Raw genomic sequence first — 7,743 nt, forward strand, 5'->3', positions numbered from 1 at the left:
ATGGCGAAAAGAAAGGCAGAAAACAGGAGCTTTTTGGACAGGTGGGAGGCAGAATATATGTTTACAGATGTAAAAGACAGACCGGTTTGTCTTGTATGTGGAGCCAACGTGGCTATAACTAAGGAGTACAACATTAGACGACACTTTGAAAAAAAACATCACAACAAGTACAAGAACATGGACATAACTGAAAGGAGCAAGAAAGTAGAGGAGATGAAAAAAAGTTTGGTCACACAACAGAATATGTTTAAAAAAGCCACATCACAAAGTGAGGCTGCTGTAAAGGCGAGTTATATTGTGGCAACAGAGATCGCAAAATCAGCCCGGCCCTTTATTGAGGGAGAATTTGTGAAAAAGTGCATGATCAAAGTTTGTGACCTCGTTTGCCCAGAGAAAAAGCAAGCATTTTCAAACGTGAGCTTGAGCAGAAACACAGTAGCTGATCGCACATGTGAGCTTGCCTCCAATCTGTATGACCAGCTGATGGAAAAGGGAAAGGATTTCGTTGCATTCTCTCTTGCTGTGGATGAGAGCAACGACATACAGTATCTGACACTGCTCAGCTGTTAGTCTTCATCCGTGGAGTGGACTCAAATCTATGTGTTACGGAGGAGCTTTTGGGACTAAAATCAGTGCATGGCACAACCACAGGAAAGGAAATCTTTGAGGAGGTTTCCAAATGTGTAACTGAAATAAAGCTGCCGTGGGATAAACTCGTAGGATTAACGACGGATGGTGCGCCAGCGATGTGCGGTCAAAAGAGTGGACTGGTGGGCAGGGTACGGGAGAAGATGAGAGAAGAGAATTGTGCAGGTGAGCTTACAGTGTATCATTGCATCATACATCAAGAAGCACTATGTGTAAAAACCCTAAAGATGGAATATGTTATGACCACAGTAACAAAGGTAGTTAACTTTATAAGAGCTAAAGGTCTGAATCACTGCCAGTTTCAGTCTTTTTTGAAGGAGTGTGGTTTGGAATACGCAGACGTGCCGTATCACACAGAGGTGAGATGGCTAAGCCGGGGGAAAGTTCTGAAGAGTTGTTTCGAGCTGCGTGAGTAACTCTGTGAGTTTCTGGAAAGCAAAGGGAAGGACGCAGCAGAGCTCCAGGACCAAAATTTTCTGTGTGAGCTGGCCTTTCTGTGTGACATCACGAGCCATCTCGATGCGCTGAACCTGCAGCTTCAGGGGCGGGGGCGCATCATCACAGACATGTACACTGCAGTGAGGGCTTTCAAAACTAAACTGTGCCTGTGGGAGAATCAAATGCTGCAAGGAAACCTTAACCATTTTCCCTGCTGCCAAACCACAAAAACGCAGATCTCTGCCACCGTGTTGCCATGCATACAGTTTGCCGAAAAACTGAGTGTACTCGGCGCTGAGTTTAGCCGGCGATTTGCCGACTTTGATGTCCAGAAATGTCGGTTTGAACTGCTTAGTAATCCCTTCGCTGTTGATGTGGAAAATGCACCAACCAACCTTCAGATGGAGCTGATTGACCTCCAGTGTAATGACACGCTGAGGTCAAAATACGATGCTGTGGGCGCCGCACAGTTTCCTCAGTTCATCCCTGACGCAATGCCTCAGCTCCGCACCCAAGCTGCTCAGATGCTCTCCATGTTCGGCAGCACTTATCTGTGTGAGCAGATTTTCTCCTCGATGAAGATGACCAAAACATCTCACAGGAGACGTCTGACTGATGAACACCTTCGCGCGATACTGAGGATTTCCTCAGCTCAGAGCCTGAGCCCAGTCATTGATGGACTTGCATCCAAGAAGAGATGCCAGGTGTCTGGCTTGGGCACATCAGATTAGATCGCTGTATATCAAACTGAGCAATAAGTTTTAACCTTTTCTTTATGCACTTTTGCTACTTGATTGATTTATTATTGTTATTTTATTTTTAAATTTATTAACCTGTTGAAAAAGTTTATTTTGATATTCAAATCAGAAGGATGCAAATAGAAAAGCTCAGATGCTCTCCATGTTCGGCTGCACTTATCTGTGTGAGCAGATTTTCTCTCTCACTTTTTCTTGCTACTTTATTGATTTATTATTGTTATTTTATTTTTAAATTTATTAACCTGTTGAAAAAGTTTATTTTGATATTTAAATCAGAAGGATGCAAATAGAAAAGAGGCATACGATTTTTATTTAATTTTTATTTAATAAATCAATGACATTGATGTGTTTTTTTATTTGAAATTTGATTTTGCATGTCTGCACTATTTATAAGCAGTTGCTGGTTCCGTATTTAATGTTAAAGCAAAACATGTTTGGTATATTTTAAAAGGGTTATTTATTCAAGTTTTAAATTTTGGCCCATTGTGTATTTGAGTTTGACACCCCTGCCTTAAAGCATATTATTCGAAATGAGCCACAATATCAAATGCTATCTCATGTCGAATTAGCCTTAGCTTTGCTTTAGCTTCAGAAATATCAGTGCAAAAGCTACGATATGCAGGCACATTAACCGAATGCTACCGCTAGCTAGCATGTCACTAACTGTGTTACACATTCAGTCTCGGTTCACTATAACAGTTAGATACACAAAATACAGGCATACACATTATATTCACCTCTTGCAGGTCACACAGAAGTTTATATCAGGACCACGGGTAGTCGACCTCCACGATAAAACTTTAATGCTTCCCACACAACGATGCCTCCTCTCTTTAGCTCTCTGATCGATAGCTTCTGGCTAAAATGTGATTTTGAAACTACAAAACTGCCTGTGAAGCTATCTGAATTTCATAAACAAGTATTGTACTATTGGAAGATGATATTTTCCCATAATTTTACTCCACATGGCTCCACATTGTGGAATAACAGAACAATTACGATAAATAGGAAAACTGTCTTCAAACAGGATTGGTTTGAAAAAAAGGTGATTTTTGTTATAGATCTGATGGATGACCAAGAAAATTTCCTACATTTTAATACCTTTCAAGAAAAATATGATGTTCAATGTTCTTATAGAGAATTTAGCAGAATATGCAAAGCAATACCTCTTGCTTGCTCTGGTACAATTAATACAAAACACACTTTCTCAATCAAGATTACAAGCGGCCATGCCAGATTTAAAAATTGATCAATTGCATATCAGTGATAGAAAATGTAACAACCAATTTATTGGGAAAGTGTTCAAATGTAAAACTTTTCAGGATTATACTAGAACTGCAAAAATCTTAATAAACAATGAATTATGCAACACAGATAAATACTTCATATATCTAAAATGGCCAATTCCGCCAAAAGCAAAAGAAGTACAGTATTAAATTATTAACAGTTATTACCCTACAGCTGAAACTCTCAAGAAAATATTTGGTTTTGAGGTTGAAGCTTGCGTTTCCTGTCTTGAGAAACCCGAAACTATTGAACATCTTTTCAACTCATGTAGAGTCACAAGTCATTTTGGCAGAACCTGCATAATTGGTTAAGTACTACAATGGAAAATATTACACTTTTCGATATGAACCAAATCCTAATGTACAAGGAAGACATCGCTAAAGAAACATCTGACATAATTAATATTATCATGATTATGGGAAAATATCATATACATACATGTAAATGGAGAAATCAAAGACCTTCACTAATATGTTTCAAAAACTAACTTAAAATATTTTACTCCTCTCTATAAGTTTTAGCTGAAAAATATGAACCAATACAAAAACTTTGCAATGATTTATCAAAGTTTTTTGATGATTGGCTGGATGAAGTGTCAAGGTCTTAAATGACGTGATGATGTGTCTTTGGGCACCATTTCATGGGGTCGGAATGTGAGTGGTGTGGTGAGAGGGGTTGTCTGTTTGTATTGTTGCCTGTATTCATTATTTATTTTATTTTATAATGGCATAGTTTATTTTTATACTTTTATATCTCTATTGGAGTTTGTGTCTGTGTCCACTTGACTTACTGAGATGATATTTTTGTTGTTTTAACTCTTTGCCTTGCAGAATTTTGTTTTTGTTTTTGTTCTTTGTATTTTTTGGGGGAATGCATATAGTGGAGATTCTTGATTGAACTTGTAATTACAGTATTGTGCAATAAAGTTTGAAAAAAAAAAAAAAAAAAAAGATAGCTTCTGGCTCTTTCCTCTCGCATGCTCACTACTCCCAAAACTAACCTGCGCCACTAGTCCAGCCGCTTACACGGTAACTTTGCTCTGATTGGCTCATGAGATCTTACACACCCAAAGCTAAAACAGGAATGAAATGATTGACAGGTAACAGGTTAGTTTTATACAGTCTATGGTTAGATTACACATAAATACGGCTTCTTCCTCTCTCTTTTTATCTCGGATCACAGATATTTTACAGACTCAATGAACTTAACGACCTTATATGAATTCATCTTTTAACTGTAAATAGTCTTATTTATTACACTGTACCTATTATATTTATGCTTTTAACCAGCACACATTTTAAACCATTTTAACTATTATGAACTCTATTTATTTATGAACTTTTTTAATACAGCATGTTATTATACTGTTAATTATTTTTTAGGCTCTGTAACATATGATTTTTATACAGGGCTACACAGACCTGTCACATAAACGATGAATTAAACACGGGAGACACAACTGTGGCCGCCGTCGCTAACTCTGCACGTCAGCCGCTGATCATAAACAAAGCAGCATGGCTAATTATGTACATAGTCTGGGCTGATCATAAACATCTTGAATTAACCGGCATTGCTAACTGTGCACAGTAGTGCTTGTTGTAAACAAACAGAGATCGCTAAGTGAACACTTTCCGCAGCAGCAGCACATACACACTGTACTGCTACATAGCTAACTCTTAGCCTATTAGCAATTTGCAGACTGGACTCTAAGGGGCTCTGTGACTGCAACTGGGACAGACTGCTGCAGGAGGACTCTTCTTAACTAGCCGCAGGCTCCAGGAGCTGTTAAGAAGAGTGAAAAGGAGTTGCGGCTTATTAAGAAGAGTAAGAATGAGGGATGGCTCATAATCAAATTAGGGGCGTTTCGGTGAGTGAGACCCGCCTCATTCCGGGTATTGGACACATTGGTATTGGTAATGGAAACACCCCTTCTGTCTCAGCAGCTCACTATCGCGAGATCTGCCAACACACATATCGTTACCCAAAGTCTTGCGAGACTGTGTCAAACCGTTTCGTCGCTAATGTTCGTAACGCTAATTGTGACTGTTAGTTCTGTAAATATGTAATGTTAGCGAAGGAAAACATGAATAAATAATTCTTGACGTTCACATTTCATCAGCATTGTTGAAGCTCGTAATGCACCTTCCAGTATCTTTGACTAAGCTAACGTTAGCTAATGTAGCTAGCACACGATTAGCGTCAAGTTAAAATGAGGCATAAAAGGAGAGACTGGCCTTCAGAAAACATCTTCTCAAATATATTAACAAATAGCTCCTGTTGAACCCTGTATCCATGGTAATATCCAAATGCAATGACGCCACACCAAAGTCTGCTCAGAGAAAATTAGTATTTTTTTATTTTAATTATTGACACATATTTGAACCAGACAAACTTTCGCAGAGAACACACAAATAAAAGAATATATAAAAAATAAAAAATAAGTTAAAAGACACTATCCATCCATCCATTTTCTTCCGCTTATCCGGGGCCGGGTCGCGGGGGCAGCAGGCTAAGCAGGGCATTCCAGACGTCCCTCTCCCCAGCCACAACGTCCAGCTCTTCCAGGGGGACCCCGAGGCGTTCCCAGCTAACTCCCATCCCAACCGCTTCGCACTCGGCTGCAAACCGCCCCAATGAGTGCTGGAGGTCCCGGCTTGATGAAGCCAAAAGAACCACATCATCTGCAAAAAGCAGAGATGCAATTCTTAGGTCACCAAACCGAATCCCTTCCTCCCCCCGGCTGCGCCTTGAGATCCTGTCCATGGAAACCACAAACAGATTCGGAGACAAGGGGCAACCCTGGCGGAGGCCAACACCCACTGGGAACGTGTTTGACGTTGTGCCGAGTATGCGGACACAGCTCTCACTTTGGTTATATAGGGACCGGATAGCTCGTAGCAACGAGCCCGGTGCCCCATATTCCCGCAGTACCCCCCACAAGACTCCCCGAGGGACACGGTCGTAGGCCTTCTCCAAGTCCACAAAACACATGTAGACTGGATGGGCAAACTCCCATGCCCCCTCCAGAAGTCTCGCAAGGGTAAAGAGCTGGTCCGTTGTTCCACGGCCAGGACGGAAGACGCATTGTTCCTCCTGAATCCGAGGTTCGACAATCGGCCGGAGCCTCCTTTCCAGCACCCTGGAGTAGACTTTTCCGGGGAGGCTGAGGAGTGTGATTCCACGGTAATTGGAACACACCCTCCGGTCCCCCTTTTTGAAAATGGGAACCACCACCCCAGTCTGCCACTCCACTGGCACTGTCCCAGACCTCCACGCGGCACTGAAGAGGCGTGTCAACCATGACAGCCCAACAGTGTCCAGAGCCTTCAGCATCTCAGGGCGAATCTCATCCAACCCTGGCGCCTTGCCGCCGGGTAGCTTTTTGACTACCTCGGTGACTTCTGCCAGGGTTACTGGTGAGTCTTCCCCTGAGTCTTCAGACTCTGCCTCCTCTACAGAGGACGTGTTGGCTGGATTAAGGAGTTCCTCAAAGTGTTCTTTCCACCGTCCGACGACATCCACAGGTCGGGTCAGCAGGTCTCCGCCCCCGCTGAACACAGCTTGGGCCAAGCCCTGCTTTCCCTTCCTGAGACGCCCGACGGTTTTCCAGAACCTCTTTGAGGCCGACCGAAAGTCCTCCTCCATGGCCTCCCCGAATTCCTCCCATACCCGAGTTTTTGCTTCCGCGACTGCCGCAGCTGCAGCCCTTCTGGCCGAACGGTACCTGTCTGCTGATTCCAGAGACCCCTCGGCCATCCAAGACCGAAAGGCCTCCTTCTTCAGCTTGACGGCCTCCCTCACTCCTTCTTGGGTTGCCGCCAAGACAGGCACCGACGGCCTTCAGGCCACAGCTCCTACCAGCCGCATCAACAATTGAGGCTTTGAACATGGCCCATTCGGACTCCATGTTCCCAACCTCACCCGGGATGTTGGAGAAATTCTTCCAGAGGTGTGAGTTGAAGACCCTGCGGACAGGGGCCTCCGCTAGACGTTCCCAGTTCACCCTCACTACCCGTTTGGGTTTGCCAGGTCTGTCCAGCATCCTCCCCCGCCACCTGATCCAACTCACCACCAGGTGGTGATCAGTTGACAGCTCTGCTCCTCTCTTCACCCGAGTGTCCAGAACATGCGGCCGCAGATCTGACGATACGATAATGAAATCGATCATCGATCTTTGGCCTAGAGTGCTCTGGTACCAGGTACACTTATGAGCAACTCTATGTTCGAACATGGTGTTCGTTATGGACAATCCATGACTAGCACAGAAGTCCAATAACAAAACACCGCTCGGGTTCAGATCGGGCAGGCCGTTCCTCCCAATCACCCCCCTCCAGGTACCGTCATCGTTGCCCACGTGAGCGTTGAAGTCTCCCAGAAGAACTACAGAGTCTCCAGGCGGTACCCCTTCCAGGACACCACCCAGAGACTCCAAGAAGGCCGGGTACTCCGAACTGCTGTTCGGTGCGTAGGCACAGACAACAGTCAGAGACCTTCTCCTCGCGACTTGCAGCCGCAAGGAGACGACCCTCTCATTCCTCGGGGAGAACTCCAACACAGCGGCGCTCAGCCGGGGGCTTGTGAGTATCCCCACACCCGCCCGGCGCCTCTCACC

The 7,743-nt window shown here is 43.8% G+C and overlaps 1 pseudogene; it reads left to right on the plus strand.

The window, feature by feature from the left end:
• On the plus strand, window positions 1–1,817 carry LOC131971231 (general transcription factor II-I repeat domain-containing protein 2-like; annotated as a pseudogene).
• The last annotated feature ends 5,926 nt before the right edge of the window (window positions 1,818–7,743 follow it).

This window comes from Centropristis striata, chromosome 5 (genome assembly GCF_030273125.1).
Source record: "Centropristis striata isolate RG_2023a ecotype Rhode Island chromosome 5, C.striata_1.0, whole genome shotgun sequence".
Classification (NCBI taxonomy): domain Eukaryota; kingdom Metazoa; phylum Chordata; class Actinopteri; order Perciformes; family Serranidae; genus Centropristis; species Centropristis striata.